Consider the following 18,973-nt stretch of genomic DNA (forward strand, 5'->3'; position numbering starts at 1 on the left):
ATACGCGCACACATGGCTCTAGCAATATCAGTAGCTCCAGTGGCATCAGTAACTCCGACGACATTGGCAACAGCTCTAGAGACAACGACGACATCAACAGCTACGGCGAATCTGCCTCTTTCTCTCTCTCTCTCTCTCAATTTTGTATGGGTTTGATTTTTAGTTGATTTTGTTTTGGGTTGATTTGGAGTTGGATTTGGGATGGGTTTTCCAATGGGATTTGAGTTGATTTTAAGTTGTTTTGTGTTGATTTTGAGTTATTTTAGGTTTGATTTTGTTGATTTTGTGTTTGGATTATCAAATATTGAAATGGGTTATGGTGGTAGACCGGTGATAGTTGGGTGGTGCTGGGTTGATATAGTGGTGGTGATCATCTGGGTTTTGGTTAATTTTGGCTTTGATTTCATCTAGGTTTTGCTTGGTTTCATAATAGGTTATTGTTAAATTTAGTTTTGGGGTTTTTGTATTTGGGTGATACTTACTTGACCGGTGTTGGTTTGTAACAAATGAGCAAGAATATAAGGGAGAAAAGAAAAGCCCGAGTTCATTTTAGAGGAAGAAGAGAGAGAAAAAATGGAGCCAAATTGGGAAATTAATAAAATAATAATATGCATTTATGCATATTATTATTGTGCATTTATGCACAATTTTACACCCAGTGATGTGGGTGTTCTTTTTGGTCAAAATATGTAAAATTACTTACTTTTTTGTGTTAGGTTCTAAGGATTAGGAACTAATGTATTAGAACTCTAATTTGTATTGTTGGTAAACCATGATCAAAACAGGTTTTAGTCTTGTTTAGACTTGCTCAAAGTGTATGTGTTTTATGTAAAGTTGGAATCGAGTTAAAGCAGAATTTACTGTGCAATTCTGTTTGGCTCAATCGATTGAGAATTAGACTCGATCGATCGAAACTCGGCAGAATGTTTTTCTGCAGAATTCTTCCAACTCAGCCCATGCCCGTTTAACGTGTAGGGTTTTATGTTTTGTCTTAAGTATAAAAGGGAAAACCCTAACCACGTTTTTGGTTGTCCATGATGCTGTGTGTGTGTGAATCTTTTGTGAGATCAAAAGGTGGTTGCCTTCACACATACTTAGGGTTTCCAAGATTCAAGACTATGTCAAGAACTTAGTGATTGATTCAATTGCTGCATTAAAGAGCTTAAAGAAACACAAGCAGGTGTGCTTGTATTTGCTGGAGAATCCAAGAAAGAAGGAATCCGTGGTCTCGGAGTTTGCATGTGGTCGTGTCAGTAAATTTCTACTGGCGGGTAGCAATAGGATATTAGTGGTCTAAGTCCTATTGTAAAACTTTGATTCTTTCATAGTGGATTTAGGTTTACCTTGAGGATAGCTCGGTTAAATCCTCCCCAGGTTTTTACCGGTTTGGTTTCCTGGGTCATCATATCTTTGTGTTCTTTATATTCCGCACTTTACATTGATATGATTAAATGATTGTGTTAACCTAGATCTGAAATTTGGACTAAGTAATCACTTGGCTAATTAACTAAGTTAATCCAATTGTGTTTTAAGGGATCTAAAAACAAACAAGTGGATGCAAAAGGCTCAATCTAAATGAGTCTTTCTGACATGGTCCTTGTGCTTCTTTGCTTTACTCTTTGTGACCATTGTTATTTATTTATTTATTTTTGTTTTATTTTGTTTCTAAGACTTGCATTGCATAACATTCATGTATTTCATTCTAGGTCTATTTTTGTTTCTTTTTTTCAAAATAAATATAAATAAAAAATAAAATAAAAAAGGAAAAAGGAAAAGGGAAATAAATTGTGTTTTGCATTTTTTTTCTTGGATTCGAAATCTAGGTTGGCCATTTTAATCTTTACATAACATGTTTATGTACTTTGTTTAGCTTGGATGAACTTATTTATTGCACTTTGCTAGTTGAAACTTTGTAGTGCATGTTGTGTGGGAAGATGGTTATAGCTTTTGATCACATGATCTTGCTCTTGAAGTCACATGCTTTTGATTGTCAGACTTGAACTTATTGAGAAAGGCATAAATAACCATCTCACCACTGTTTACTAGCCAATCATGAACACCTTAGTGTATATTGTAGGATTTTGTACTCGAAAAAGTGTAGCACATGCACAAAAAGAACATAAGGTGTAGCCTCGGGTTAAATGATAAAATTGGTGTGTACATTATTGGACTTAACAAATAAAATTGGTGTGTACATTATCCTGGCTATTATTAATAAGTTTCTGATCAATTAAAATTGGTATGTACAATATGAAGCAAATCAAGAAACTTACATGATTGCAAGCTTGTTTTCTAGGAGATGTGGGAGTTATATGATGTAACTCTTTAGGTGATAGTCTTTTTCAAATTCAATGTGATGAATTTTGTGGAAATTGTGGTTGATTTCTATTTACATATCACCTCACATGTATCTCAAATTTTTGCTAGTTGCACACACTACACAAGTTACTCTTTGCTAAACTTTGTACATGTTATTGTGTGTGATTTTGGTTTGGCCAACCAAGTTTGAAAATTCCGCATATTTTATGCAAAATGTGCTTGAAGCCTGAGAATTTAAGGAGAATTGTTTGAACATCTTGGGAAAACTGGGTTCAAAACATGTGTTTTTGAAAAGCATTTCATCTCATACTCATGCATTTTGTTCACAAAATTCAAAGCTTTGAGAAGTTTCTTCAATATTTTGCTTTTTTTTTTTCAAAAAAAAATTTCAAGAAAGTTTTGGCTTGGCTCTGTGTATTTCGATCAATCAAATCTGTTTTTCGATCAATCGAAATTGCAATTAAAACTTCTTGGGTTGGTTCTGTGTGTTTCGATCAATCGAACCTAATTTTCAATCAATCAAAAATCGTATAGAGAGTTTTTAAAACACTTGATTCTCACGTGTTCAAACACTTTTTAAAAAAGTTTTCAAACACTTTCTCTCTTTATCCGATCAGTCAAGGCTCCAATCAAGATTTTTTGTCGTTTTCCTCTGTTCTTTTTGCAAGGTTTTTCTCCTCTAAGGCCGGTAAGACCCTTTTACCCTTTCTTTTGCATTTATTTTCATGTTTCATGCATTAAATCATGCATTTGTGGGGAAATTTCGAACCTAGAGGATTTTGGGGTTTTTTGATGTTTCAAGCTTATTTTTTTTCAAATTGATCAATGGGTTTTTGTCATATGAGGATGTATAACTATTATTGATAGTTTAGTTTGATCAATTTGGTGATTTGTGAAAAATTGAATATTTTAGGGTTTGAATATACTCGAATTGGGGATTTTGTTCAAATTGAGCTTAATTGATGAAATTGGCTTGTTTGGGTGATTGATTTGGTCATTATATACTATTCTTTATCAAGTATAATGATCAATTTGGTCAATTTGTTGTTTTTGAAAAATTGGGTTTTTCAAATTTTGGGGTTTTTGATATAAACTCTATGCTCAAGCCAATTTTGTGATATTAAAGCTAAATTGAACTTCTTCTCACTATATTAGGGCATGCATCATGTGTTGACAATGTTTATGCATCATATAGAATTGATATTTCTATTTTTTTGGTGCTAACTTGTAGTCTGCCTTGGTTTTTGTTTGGTTTTTGTTTGGTTCTTTTCTATGTATCTTGTCCTTTTCTTAGCATCATGCCTAGGAAAACTAGAGCCAATAGGACCTCCACTTCTTCTCCTTCCCCCCCACCTTTAATAGTGATAGGTTCCTAAGTGAGAAAAACCAGGAAGCGTATGAGAAGCTTAACCTTAGGAGAAACATTTGGGTTGAGAGAAAGGTTCTTTTAGATGAGCTAGATCTTGAGATTAGGCATAACTTTGAGCGTAGGGGCTAGCTACTGTTGTTGGATATTTCACATCCACCTCTGGCTACCTTGAATAGAGAGTTCTATTTGAACCTCTCTGTCCACTCCTATGATGCCAACTCTCTCGTGAGGAGTTGGGTACGGGTTGTAAGGTACACCATTACTCCTTCGATAGTGGCTGATGTCCTTGGGGTACCAGTGGTTTGGCATCCTGTCTACCCTTATGATGAGTCTCCTCCCTTGGATGACATCATGTCTTATATCATTGGGTCTTCTATCCAGTGGGGTTCTAATTCTCGAATCACCACTATTGAGCTCACTCCGATTCATTATATTTTCTTTAGGATTACTTGTCATTCTTTTTGGCCTATCTCTTATCTACACACCATTCCTTTGGAGCGTTGTGCATTTTTGTATGCCCTAGTTACTGATGCTCCTATTAGCTTTCCTCATCTTTTCATTCATTCCTTGATTGAGGTGCATAGGAGTAGTTCTACTGCTCATGCTTTGTTCTTCCCCGTTTTTATTCACCAGATTCTTTTGCATCTCAGTTTAGTTGAGTTTCCTGCGTCTGAGCCTGTACACATTGTTGCTCCCGTAGGTGCCACCTTTCTTAGGCAGAAGGCTGCTCATTTGAGAGCTAGCTCTAAATGGCCTAGGGTAGAGTCTTCTGGTGTCACACCTCCTCCTCCCTCTTCTATAGGTGATGCTACGGCTGAGGAGCCCATTGATCATGTTGTTGATGCTGCTACTACTGATGTTCCTCCACCTCCTACCTCGGATGATTCAGATATTCGATGTATGTTGGAGATTGTCATGATCGTTCAAGTTGCTCATAGACAAATTTTGGTGGACATGCTTGGTGAGCTTCGTGCTTTGCGAGCGAATCTGGAGCATTTAAGACAATCGCCTCCGTCACCTCCTTTTGATGATGTGTGATTGCCCTTTGGCATTCCGTCACAAAAAGGGGGAGTACACTTGTAGAGGATTTTTGTAGTTAGGGGGAGATTTTTGTACTTGTGGAGCTATTAGATTGTATCTAGATGCTTCATTGTGTATTTACATTTTTGGCTTATGATGTATTTTTGGGTTTTTCATGATAGGGGGAGATACATTGATTGGTATATGTTTCTTGTTTCACATTGCTTATTGATTTATATTTATGAGTTATTCATGATATATGTCTTTATTGTGTGTTATGTGAAATCAAGAAGTTATTTTTGTTTTACTTGTATTTTCCACATATGTTTATGTGTTTGTTGAGTGTTTCAGGAAATATACAAGTTGATTTAGTCGTGCTGCTGTCTACACTTACAACTGATAGATAGTAGTTAGGTTGAATTTGTTGTGTTGGGCTATGTTTTTATATTGGGCTGTTTTGATGTAAACTTTGAGCAATTTTGTTTAGTTTTGTGTTTTGTCACAGATTGCCAAAGGGGGAGTATGTTAGGTTCTAAGGATTAGGAACTAATATATTAGAACTCTAATTTGTATTGTTGGCAAACCATGATCAAAACAGGTTTTAGTCTTGTTTAGACTTGCTCAAAGTGTACGCGTTTTATGTAAAGTTGGAATCGAGTTAATGCAGAATTTACTGTGCAATTCTTTTTGGCTCGATCAATCAAGAATTAGACTCGATCGATTGAAACTCGGGCAGAATGTTTTTCTGCAGAATTCTTCTAACTCAGCCTAAGCCCGTTTGACATGTAGGGTTTTATGTTTTGTCTTAAGTATAAAAGGGAAAACCCTAGCCACGTTTTTGGTTGTCCATGATGCTGTGTGTGAATCTTTTGTGAGATCAAGAGGTGGTTGCCTTCACACATACTTAGGGTTTCCAAGATTCAAGACTATGTCAAGAACTTGGTGATCGATTTAGTTGCTGCATTAAAGAGCTTAAAGAAACACAAGCGGGTGTGCTTGTATTTGTTGGAAAATCCAAGAAAGAAGGAGTTTGTGGCCTCGGAGCTTGCACGTGGTCATGTCAGTAAGTTTCTACTGGTGGGTAGCAATAGGATGTTAGTGGTCTAAATCTTATTGTAAAACTTCGATTCTTTCATAGTAAATTCAGGTTTACCTTGAGGATAGCTAGGTTAAATCATTCCCAGGTTTTTACCGGTTTGGTTTCCTGGGTCATCATATCTTTGTGTTCTTTATATTCTGCACTTTACATTAATATGATTTAATGATTGTGTTAACGTAGATCTGAAATTGGGACTAAGTAATCACTTGGCTAATTAACTAGGTTAATCCAATTGTGTTTTAAGGGGTCTAAAGACAAACATTTTGTATTTTGCAAGATTATGCAACCACTGATGTGGTTGCTCTAATAGTGGTAGAAAGTAAAGAAAATATATACAGTGAATACGTAGATTTATTTACATTTAGATAATAGTGGAAAATTATGGGATATTTTTAGTAGTCTCTCTTTTGGTCAGGAACCGTTATAAGTTTTTCTTGAATTGTTTGATTGTTGAGTAAATGGTGCCTGAAAATCGTTCAGGTGATATCTAAGGATTTTAGAGGAACCATTAGGGAAAAGTTCTTTTGTGGTGAGTTAGTTGAGGTAAGTAATCTTATCCTAATTGGTTTTATTTTGTGTATTTTAACTACTAAAATTTTTTTACAATTGTTACAATTTAATTTTAATTGTTTTAGCTACATTGATTTAAAATAAAGAATTATCACAAATATATTTGATAACTAAGTGTATGATTTTATATATGTATTTGAGTGAAATATATTTTTGTTTGAACTATGATTGGATATATATGATTTTTAGACAATCTGACTATGTTTTGACTATGATACCTAGCCAATGAGGGTTATTCATTGGTACTCTGATACCCAGCTAATGGAAGTTATTCATTGGTACCAAAACTAGTTCTATCCGGGGCATCACAAGCCTATCATATTTTTGGACCCAACTAATGGCGGATATACATTAGCACAAAACTAGTTTCATCTAAATCTGATGCCCAGTCACGGGGATATAGCGTGACCATAGTTGTAAAGATTGTTAAAAATATGAATTATGTTGAATATTTGAATAACTTAAAGTCCTTGAAACTGCTTATTGTAAATTATAGCTTTGATATATATGGAAAATTCTAATTCATCTATAATATATTTGTATGATTTAAAATATTCGATCTATATACAACTTATTATTTTATAAATCTATTTGCTTGATAGAACTTTTTAGGACTTTGGTTGTTTATTGAGTTGTCAACGCACCCCCCCCCCCCCCCCCCCCTCTTTCTCCTTTCAGATTCTGATCAAGAAGAGTAGCATGTATTTGGCCTTCAACTAGGATGTGCGTATGAGTGAAGTTTAGGAATCATTGGAAATAGATTTGGACTTTTAGGTTTAAAATTGTCTTTTGTTCAGACTTTAGTCTCAAAGATTTAGTTTATTTTCTTTATGATGTTGGAAGATTATTATTTTGGAGATCCTTTAAGAATTGCACTATTGAAGATATTTTTGGATTTATTGATAAAATTTTCTTTGAGGGTAATTCTTTAATTGTTAAGAAGGTCTTTCACACTTGTAGGGTGTAAACTTTATAAGTGTGAGGCTGTTGTCACATGCCTAGCTCTTACTTGGGTTCGGGGCATGACATGTTTGTTTGTGTAGAGTAGTCCATAACAAAAGAGTTTGTAAATTCGAAACTAATTGTAGTAACGGCAATAAATACTACATGAGATAGCAATAGATTTAAAGTTAAGCACATTGTACAACTTCAATTCTATTAGTTAATATGTTGCCTAGGGGATTGTTTAGGTTAAATCCTTCTTAGATCTTTTACTATGAAGCAATAGTTCTATTGGTTTTCCAGAAGTCATCATTTATGGTGTCTATATGATATGTGCTTGATTGATATGTTACTCAATTTAATCAAGTGCATAATTAATTAATAATTTGGTTAAAAGTTAATGAATTTTGGGACAACCGAGACCTAAAACTCAAACATATATTCATACACACATATTGCTTATGTGTAACTTGTAAGATTCAGTTAATCATTCCCCCACTTCTCAACAAAAAAAAAAAAAGTTAATCATTCCCCCACGAATTTTTATGGCTCCGCTACTACATACGTATGTATGTAGTATGTATAACATAAAAAGTCAAAAAGACGCGTGATTCGTCACCACATATCTCGATGACGGAAAATGTCGTTGAATTGTACATGTGTGACATATGGCCAGCAGTTTGTCTTTTATGTCACCAATTTGTTGTCTGAGCATTTGCGTCTATAACATTTTTTTCACAATATTTTCACAACAAAGTCTTATATGGTAAGTTGTTACTAGTTCTAATTTAAACCAATCATTTAAATTATATTTTTTCTTACCAATATAAACTAATAACAATATGTCACTTCAAATTTGTAGTGAAAATATTATGAAAATATCATAGCAATATTACTCGTTTATTCCTTATATTATTTTTCCTTCCTATCTTTAGTTTTTTTTTTTCATCCATAAATTTTTTTCTTTCTTTTTTTCTCTTGTTTTTTCTCTTCCACTCAAATACACCTACCCCTATATCAATCTTCACACTTTTTTTGACTAATTCTTTTTCTAGTTCTTGATCTCTAAAAAATATCTCCACTTCTCCCTCTCTCTTTCTTTCTCTTTCTTCAACGCACACATGCGAAGAAAAAGAGAAAGAGAAAGTGTCAATGCTAAAGAAACAGTAAATTGGGTTTATTCAACTCTTTCCGCTTTCACTTGCTTTTATTTTTTTCATTTTCAAATTTGGTTGGTACATTGGCCTATTTAACACGCTTTTTATTTTTAACTCTTTTATATACATATGAGCTATACTAAAAAAACAAAATATTAACACAATAAATTGCTACAATATTTTTAGAATTGTTGAGGTGTTAAATCCTTATAAGCCAAAATAAAATAATAAAACATCATACAGGAACCAATCAAAGCAAAAAAATAAAATTATTGTAAAAAAGAAAGTGTGACATCCATAACATTTTTCACAACACATTCATAACAAATCATAGGAGGTAAATTGTTATTAGTTGAAATTTAAGTTTACCAATGAAATTGCTTTTTTGGCCACTAATAACAACCCATAATAACATATTACTTATTATTTGTTATGAAAATGTTGCAAACATAGCATTTCTCTTATGAAAATACTAAGACAATTTGCTATCATCATAATATTTTAACAATTACTCAATTTAATCAAGTGCATAATTAATTAATAATTTGGTTAAAAGTTAATGAATTTTGGGACAACCGAGGCCTAAAACTCAAACACATATTGCTTATGTGTAAGATTTAGTTAATCATTCCCCCACGAATTTTTATGGCTCCGCTACTACGTACGTATGTATGTAGTACGTACAACATAAAAAGTCAAAAAGACGCATGATTCGTCACCACATATCCCGATGATGAAAAATGTCATTGAATTGTACATGTGTGCCATGTGGCCAGCAATTTGTCTTTTATGTCACCAATTTGTTGTCTGAGCATTTGCGTCTATAACATTTTTTTTCACAATATTTTCACAACAATGTCTTATATAGTAAGTTGTTACTAGTTCTAATTTAAACCAATCATTTAAATTATATCTTTACTTACCAATATAAACTAATAACAATATGTCACTTCAAATTTATAGTGAAAATATTATGAAAATATCATAGCAACATTACTTGTTTATTCCTTATATTATTTTTCCTTCCTATCTTTAGTTTTTTTTTCATCCATACGTTTTTTCTTTCTTTTTTTCTCTTGTTTTTTCTCTTCCACTCACATACACCTACCCCTATATCAATCTTCACACTTTTTTTGACTAATTCTTTTTCTAGTTCTTGATCTCTAAAAAATATCTCCACTTCTCCCTCTCTCTTTCTTTCTCTTTCTTCAACGCACACATGCAAAGAAAAAGAGAAAGAGAAAGTGTCAGTGCTAAAGAAACAGTAAATTGGGTTTATTCAACTCTTTCCGCTTTCACTTGCTTTTATTTTTTTCATTTTCAAATTTGGTTGGTACATTGGCCTATTTAACACGCTTTTTATTTTTAACTCTTTTATATACATATGAGCTATACTAAAAAAACAAAATATTAACACAATAAATTGCTACAATATTTTTAGAATTGTTGAGGTGTTAAATCCTTATAAGCCAAAATAAAATAATAAAATATCATACAGGAACCAATCAAAGCAAAAAAATAAAATTATTGTAAAAAAGAAAGTGTGACATCCATAACATTTTTCACAACACATTCATAACAAATCATAGGAGGTAAATTGTTATTAGTTCAAATTTAAGTTTACCAATGAAATCGCTTTTTTGGCCACTAATAACAACCCATAACAACATATTACTTATTATTTGTTATGAAAATGTTGCAAACATAGCATTTCTCTTATGAAAATACTAAGACAATTTGCTATCATCATAATATTTTAACAATTACTCAATTTAATCAAGTGCATAATTAATTAATAATTTGGTTAAAAGTTAATGAATTTTGGGACAACCGAGGCCTAAAACTCAAACACATATTGCTTATGTGTAAGATTCAGTTAATCATTCCCCCACGAATTTTTATGGCTCCGCTACTATGTACGTATGTATGTAGTACGTACAACATAAAAAGCCAAAAAGACGCGTGATTCGTCACCACATATCTTGATGATGAAAAATGTCATTAAATTGTACATGTGTGCCATATGGCCAGCAGTTTTTCTTTTATGTCACCAATTTGTTGTTTGAGCATTTGCGTCGATAACTTTTTTTTTTTTACAATATTTTCACAACAAAATCTTATATGGTAAGTTGTTACTAGTTCTAATTTAGGGAAAAATGCTCATACACCCCCTAAACTTTGGATCAGTAGCTAAAACACCCCCTGTACTTTTTTATTAGCCAATTTACTCCTTAAACTATACACACTTGCCAAATTAATTCTTTAGTTAGTTCCACGTTAAAACACTAACGGAATAGGATGTGAAGTTTAAAAACTAATTAATTCACACGATGGAAATAAGAGAGGAAAGACCTTGGTCTGACCGGCAAAGAAGAGAGAGAAAGAGGCGGTAGAACTAGAGCCACCGTGGAGCGGCGCTGAGTTCTTCATCCGGCGATTGTCTCGCTCCCCGTAGGCCGTATCTTCAGGCCCTGGTACGTGCAAGTTTCTATCGGGGTTGAGTCCAGGATCCAAATAATCACAAATCCTTTCAAGCAATGAATAGGGTGAGTCCAGGTTCTTCTTTATTTTTATCTTTGAAAATGAAATTTTTAGATGTTTTGGCTGTGTAAAATTCTTTCCACTTTTTTTTGGTTTTTTTTTTTTTTTTTAGTTCCTTTGATACTCGTGGATTTTTGTGATGATTATGGTTAGATATTGATCAAATGATGTAGATTTAATGAATTTTGTGTTGGGTCTTTAGGATTCCATGGTTGATTGAGTTCTCAACTTAGGTTCATTGTTTGTGCATTCGAATTGTTTGGTAAATTGTCCCAATGATTATGTGATATGTGCTTTCTGTTCAATCTGGTGGGGTTGTTGCTAGTAGATGCCGGAGTCTATGCTAATCCTTTTTTTTTTAAATCCAATTTGGCTTTAAATGACTTGGTTTTGTATTATTAGTCTTGCTGTTATGTAAGCTAGCAATATTTGTTTCAGGTGAGAAAGAAAAGGCATAAACATCAAACTCAACCTGTACCTTGTTTTAATGACCTTCATTTTAATTAAGTCTAGGATTATATCACATGGCAGGGCAGCTTGAGGCTCCATGAGCTTCACTGGGCTGAGGAAATATTCAAAACATAGTTTATAGATTGAACATTTTATACACATATTTAGATTTGTTATTATGAACAAGAATAGGCAAATAAAAATAGTTTAATTATTGGGCTCTCCTTTTTTTTAGGATCAAAATGTTAGACCTGATGAAAAATTGAGTGAAATCTAAATGCTTGCTAATGACTTCTCTCATTGTATTTCTAATGACTTTATGGCCTTCACATGAATCACATCTAGTTTTATCTAATTTCTTTTTTAATTTTCTCAAACAGATGTAAGGGATCAAAAATGTGTTACAAGTTGTAAGTTGCAACCTTGACATCCGATTGGAAATGTAAGACATCAATATACTCTAAAATAATTGGAGTTGCAAAGAAAGATGGAAAAGACCTGGGACTTGAGGAGAAATGCCAACCAATGTGTACTCAAAATTGTATCTTGCTTAGTTAAGCGTTCAATGTCAATGATGTAACAATTATGTGATGATAATTAAGTGTTAAAATGTATTATGAGAGGTGCAAGGATATGTAATAGTTTTCATATATGTAATGACTAGTTGTTTGTAATATAATTATGTTTATATATATATTAAACTAACTGAAATTTGCATATGAATTGAAGGATATGCAATGCGGACCTTGTTTGTGATCATTTGTCCACAAACTATTTCGTTTTTCTTTTTTTGAGAAGCTATTTACTGTGTACAATTTTTGTTTTTGTTCTTTTTTTTTTTTTTTTCATTGATGTTAACAAAACACAAATTTACAAAAATAAATTACACATAGGTGCACATGTTTCTTTAATGATAAAACGAGAATTATAATTTGTATAAATTGCACATAGGTGCAGAATTTTTTTTTTATTAATAACAAAATGAGGATCATAATCTGCTCATGAATACATCTCACACAAACCACTAGTACATCATTGCGAAACTAATTGGCATATGAACAATCATTAGAGCACTTAGCCAAAGTTTCAAAAACATGATTCTAAACTAAAAAAATTGCTTGATGTTGTGGACCACCCATTCTCTCCACTTGCAACACTTCTTTGAGTTGAGGATCTCTTGCACCATCAATTTTTGTGGCGGGAGCTTGCAATACTTGATCTCCTCTCTTGAGGAGATGATAATGCAACACTTGCAAATGATCCTTCCTGACCTAATGCATTACTTGTACAGGACATCTACAAGAAAGCAATTACACATAACACAAATGTAAAAAAAAAAAAAAAAAAAAAAAATGTAATGTTTGAAAGAAATAATCAATGAATCATTTCTAATATTTTTGAAAGAAATAATCAAGGAAAAAAAATGTAAAACATCAATAAATCATATAGCAAGCTTAGTATTAGATGTACTAAATTATCCTATTGTGCATTTAAATTATAGCTAAAACCTCTAGTGTATTTCTGCCAAACCTGAAAAGTTTTACATAATCAAATAAGATTTTTTAATCAAATCTCAATTGATCGTTAGTCAAAGGCATAAAAAATACCAAGGTTAACTTCATAGTCTCTACTCACATATCTTCATTCCACCTTACATAACTAATGTTTTACTGAGTGTGTGCGTATATATGGGAAGCCAGTATGCTGGTGTATTAAGTGGTTTTCACAGTTTTAACATTCTATTCCTTTAGCCATACACATAGGCAAGGTTCTTCATTTGGACAAATTAAGTCTTTTGGTAACATATTATCAGAAATTTCACTTGACAAGGTTCTTCTACTGCCTATTACCACTTTCTATCTAGAAAATTTTGTGTATAATTCATCCAAATGGCACAAAAGAGTATGTTTACAAGAATTGTTTTGGTTATTCAGATATTTTACTGATGAACAAACGTATTACATCTAGCAGAGTAAAGCTACTTTGAAACTCACAGTCCTTCAAGGACAACCTAACAAAGATTGCTAGCTTACTTAACAACAAGACTAATAATACAAAACAAAGTCATTTAAAGCCAAACTGGGTCAGAGACAAGGATTAGCATAGACTCCGGCATCTACTAGCAACAACCCCCCCAGATTGAATAGAAAGCACATATCACACAATCATTAGGACAATTTATCAAACAATTGGAATGCACAAATAATGAACCTAAGTTGAGAACTCAATCGACCACGGAATCCTAAAGACCCAACACAAAATTCATTAAATCTACATCATTTGATCAATATCTAACCATAATCATCACAAAAATCCACGAGTATCAAAGAAACTAAAAAACAAACCAAAAAAAAAAAAAAAAAAAGTGGAAACTGGAAAGAATTTTACACAGCCAAAAATTCCATGGGCCAAAACATCTTAAAATTTCATCTTCAAAGATTAAAATAAAGAAAAAAGTGGACTCACCCTATTCATTGCTTGAAAGGATTTGTGATTATTTGGATCTTAGAGTAAATAAACCCCAACCTCGACAGAAACTCGCACATACCAGGGCTTGAAGATACGGCCTACGGACGACCAGACAGCCGTCAGATGAAGAACTTGGCACCGCTTTACGGTGGCTCTGGTTCTACTGCCTCTTTCTCTCTCCTCTTCGCCGGTCAAAACTAGGTCTCTCCTCTCTCTTTTCTTTCTTTTGTGTAAATTAGTCAATTTTTAAATTTCACGTGATTCTCACATGCTATTCCGTGAGTTTTTTAATGGGAAGCTAACTGAAGTATTAATTTGGCAGGAGTGTATAGTTTGGAGAGTAAATTGGCCAAAAACAAAGTTCAGGGAGTGTCTTGGTCATTAGTCCAAAGTTTAGGAGGGTGTATGAGTATTTTTCTCTCTAATTTAAACCTATCATTTAAATTATATTTTTACTTACCAATATAAACTAATAACAATCTGTCACTTTAAATTTATTGTGAAAATATTATGAAAATATAATAGTAATATTACTCAATTTTGATTTTTTAGTCTTTATATTACTTTTCCTTCCTATCTTTAGGGTGTGTTTGGATAGAACTTATTTTGCTGAAACTGAAAACTGAAAACTGAAAACACTGTAGCAAAATAATTTTTAAATGTGTGAATAGTGCTGTGGGGCCCATTTTTAATGAAAAAATTAATAAAAAATGAAATTTGTGGGTCCGTGAACAGTGCATATATGCACTGTTCACTGCAGAAAGTCAACATTTGCGGTTACTGTTCATTGAACAGTAACCGCAATACCCCAAAACGCGTGAAAAAAAAAAAAAAAAAAAAAAAAAAGGAACAAAACGCAGTAGGGAAACGCAGAAGCTGAATACAAACACACACTTAGTATTTTTTTCATCCATACGCTTTTTCTTTCTTTTTTTTTTTTCTTGTTTTTTCTCATCCACTCACATATACCTACCCCTATATCAATCTTCACACTTTTTTTGACTAATTCTTTTTCTAGTTCTTGATCACTAGAAAATATCTCCACTTCTCCCACTCTCTTTCTTTCTCTTTCTTCAACGCACACATGCAAAGAAAAAAGAGAAAGAGAAAGTGTCAATGCCAAAGAAACATTGAATTGGGTTTATTCAACTCTTTTCACTTTCACTTGCTTTTATTTTTTTCATTTTCAAATTTGGTTGGTACATTGGCCTATTCAACACACTTTCTATTTTTAATTCTTTTATATACATATGAGCTATACTAAAAAAACAAAATATTAACACAATAAATTGCTACAATATTTTTAGAATTGTTGAGGTGTTAAATCCTTATAAGCCAAAATAAAATAATAAAATATCATATAGGAACCAATCAAAGCAAAAAAAATAAAATTATTGTAAAAAAGAAAGTGCGACATCCATAACATTTTTCACAACACACTGATACCAAATCATGGTAAATTGTTATTAGTTCAAATTTAAGTTTACAAACGAAATTGCTTTTTTGCCCACAAATAACAACCCATAACAACATATTACTTATTATTTGCTATGAAAATGTTGTAAATATAACATTACTCTTGTGAAAATACTATGACAATTTCCTATCATCATAATATTTTAACAAACACTAAAGTATCAAATCTTTACGAATCAAAATCAAATATAACAAAATTATTGAATTACGAAAACGTTGTACCATTATGTTGTGTTTCTAGAAAAAGTGTCAATACTAAAGAAACAGTGAATTTGGTTTACTCAACTCTTTTTGCTTTCTCTTTTTTAAACTTTTTTTTTTAATTTAAAATTTGTTTGGTAAATTGGCCTATTAAAGACGCTTTTTATTTTTTATTCTTTTATATACATATGAGCTACCTATATATAAAAAGTGTCAATGCTAAAGAAACAGTGAATTTGGTTTATTCAACTCTTTCTACATTCCTTTATCTTTTTTCTTTTTTTTTTTTTTCATTTTCAAATTTGGTTGGTAAATTGGCCTATTGAACATGCTTTTTATTTTTTATGATTTTATATACATAGGAGCTACTCTAAAAAAATAAAATATTAACACAATAAATTGATACAATATTTTCACAATTGTTGAGGGGTTAATTCCTTATAGGTCAAAATAAAATAATAAAATATCATATTGGAACCAATCACAGCAAAAAATAAAAGAATTGTAAAAAAAGAAAAGAAAAAGCGACATCCATAACATTTTTCGCAACACTTTCATAACAAAGCATAGGAAGTAAATTGTTACTAGTTCAAATTCAAATTTACGAATCAAATTACGTTTTTGCACACCAATAACAACCCGTAACAACACACTACTTATGATTTGTTGTGAAAATGTTGTAGACATTGCATTTCTCTGGTGAAAATATAAAAACAATTTGTTGCCGGCATAATATTTTTACAACTACTAAAATATCAATTCATTACGAATCAAAAGAAAAAGCGACATCCATAACATTTTTCACAACACTTTCATAACAAAGCATAGGAAGTAAATTGTTACTAGTTCAAATTCAAATTTACGAATCAAATTACGTTTTTGCACACCAATAACAACCCGTAACAACACACTACTTATGATTTGCTGTGAAAATGTTGTAGACATTGCATTTCTCTGGTGAAAATATAAAAACAATTTGTTGCCGGCATAATATTTTTACAACTACTAAAATATCAATTCATTACGAATCAAAATAAAATATAACAAAATAATGGTATTACGAAAAGATTGTACCATGATGTTGTGTTTCTAGAAAAAGTGTCAGTGCCAAAGAAGCAGTGAACTTTGTTTACTGAACTCTTTTCGCTTTCACTTGCTTCCTTTTTTTCATTTTTAAACGTGGTTGGTAAATTGGCCCATTGAACACACTTTTTATTTTTTATTCTTTTATATACATTTGAGCTACCTATATACAAAAAGTGTCAATAGTACCAAAGAAACAGTGAATTGGGTTTATTCAACTTTTTCCGCTTTCACTTCCTTTTTCTTTTTCAAATTTGGTTGGTAAATTGGCCTATTGAACATGCATTTTATTTTTTATTATTTTATATACATATAAGCTACTATAAAAAAAATATATTTTAACACAACAAATTGATACAATATTTTAATAATTGTTGAGGTGTTAATTCCTTATAGGCCAAAATGAAATAACAAAATATCATATTAGAACCAATCACAGCAAAAAATATAGGTATTGTAAAAAAAAAAAATGCAACATCCATAATATTTTTCGCAACACTTTCATAACAAAGCATAGGAGGTAAATTATTATTGGTTCAAATTCAAATTTACGAATTAATTTACGTTTTTGCACACCAATAACAACCCATAACAACACACTACTTCTCATTTGCTATGAAAATGTTGTAGACATTACATTTCTCCTGTGAAAATATTAAAACAATTTGTTTTCGTCATAATATTTTTACAAGTACTAAAGTATCAATTCCTTACGAATCAAAATAAAATATAACAAAATTATGGTATTAGGAAAATGTTGTACCATGATGTTGTGTTTCTAAAAAAAGTGTCAGTGCCAAAGAAACAGTGAACTTTGTTTACTGAACACTTATCGCTTTCACTTGCTTCCGTTTTTTCATTTTAAAACTTGGTTGGTAAATTGGCCCATTCAACACGCTTTTTATTTGTTATTCTTTTATATACATCTGAGCTACCAATAAACAAAAAGTGTCAATACCAAAGAAACAGTGAATAGGGTTTATTCAACTCTTTCTGTTTTCCCTTAGTTTTTTTTTTTTTTTTTTTTTTTCATTTTCAAATTTGGTTGGTAAATTGGCCTATTGAACAAGCTTTTTATTTTTTATTATTTTATATACATATGAGCTACGCTAAAAAAATAAAATATTAACCCTATAAATTGATACAATATTTTCACAATTGTTGAAGTGTTAATTTCTTATAGGCCAAAATAAAACAAAAAAAATATCATATTGGAACCAATCACAGCAAAAAATAAAGGTATTGTAAGACAAAAAAAATGCAACATCCATAACATTTTTTGCAACACTTTCAAGACAAAGCATAGAAGGTAAATTGTTATTGGTTCAAATTAAATTTTACGAATGAATTACGTTTTTGCACTCCAATAAGAACCCATAACAACACACTACTTATGATTTGCAGTGAAAATGTTGTAGACATTCCATTTCTCTTGTGAAAATATTAAAACAATTTGTTGTCATCATAATATTTTTACAACTACTAATGTATCAATTCTTTACGAATCGAAATAAAATATAACAAAATTGTGATATTACGAAAATGTTGCACCATGATATTGTGTTACAAGAAAAAGTGTCAGTGCCAAAGAAACAGTGAACTTTGTTTACTGAACTCTTTTCGGTTTCACTTGCTTCCGTTTTTTCATTTTTAAACTTGGTTGGTAAATTGGTCCATTGAACACGCTTTTTATTTTTTATTCTTTTATATACATCTGAGCTACCTATATACAAAAAGTGTCAATACCAAAGAAACAATGAATTGGGTTTATTCCACTCTTTCTGTTTTCAATTGTTTTTTTTTTCTTTTTTTTTTTTAATTTTCAAATTTGGTTGATAAATTGGCCTATTGAACAAGCTTTTCATTTTTTATTATTTTATATACATATGAGCTGCACTAAAAAAATAAAATATTAACACAATAAATTGATACAATATTTTCACAATTGTTGAGGTGTTAATTCCTTATAGGCCAAAATAAAATAATAAAATATCATATTGGATCCAATCACAGCAAAAAATAAAGGTATTGTAAAAAAAAAAAAAAAATGCAACATCAATAACATTTTTCGCAATACTTTCGTAACAAAGCATAGGTGGTAAATTGTTATTGGTTCAAATTCAAATTTATGAATGAAATTAAGTCTTTGCACACCAATAACAACCCGTAACAACACACTACTTATGATTTGATGTGAAAATGTTGTAAACATTGCATTTCTCTTGTGAAAATATTAAAACAATTTGTTGTCGTCATAATATTTTTACAACTACTAAA

General features: G+C 31.5%; 2 long non-coding RNA genes across 2 annotated transcripts; one reads left to right on the forward strand and one right to left on the reverse strand.

Moving 5' to 3' along the window:
• The first annotated feature begins 10,537 nt into the window (after nucleotides 1-10,537).
• Nucleotides 10,538-12,248, forward strand: LOC126726816 (uncharacterized). The gene is made up of 2 exons (XR_007656075.1): nucleotides 10,538-11,022; nucleotides 11,848-12,248. It is a non-coding gene; the product is annotated as an uncharacterized LOC126726816 (long non-coding RNA).
• Nucleotides 12,249-12,398: 150 nt separating this feature from the next.
• LOC126726817 (uncharacterized) lies at nucleotides 12,399-14,306 on the reverse strand. Its single transcript, XR_007656076.1, has 2 exons — nucleotides 13,934-14,306; nucleotides 12,399-12,763 (listed from the first exon to the last, which is right to left on the reverse strand). It is a non-coding gene; the product is annotated as an uncharacterized LOC126726817 (long non-coding RNA).
• Nucleotides 14,307-18,973: the final 4,667 nt, after the last annotated feature.

The sequence above is a fragment of the Quercus robur genome, chromosome 5, assembly GCF_932294415.1.
Source record: "Quercus robur chromosome 5, dhQueRobu3.1, whole genome shotgun sequence".
NCBI classification, from domain to species: Eukaryota; Viridiplantae; Streptophyta; class Magnoliopsida; order Fagales; family Fagaceae; genus Quercus; species Quercus robur.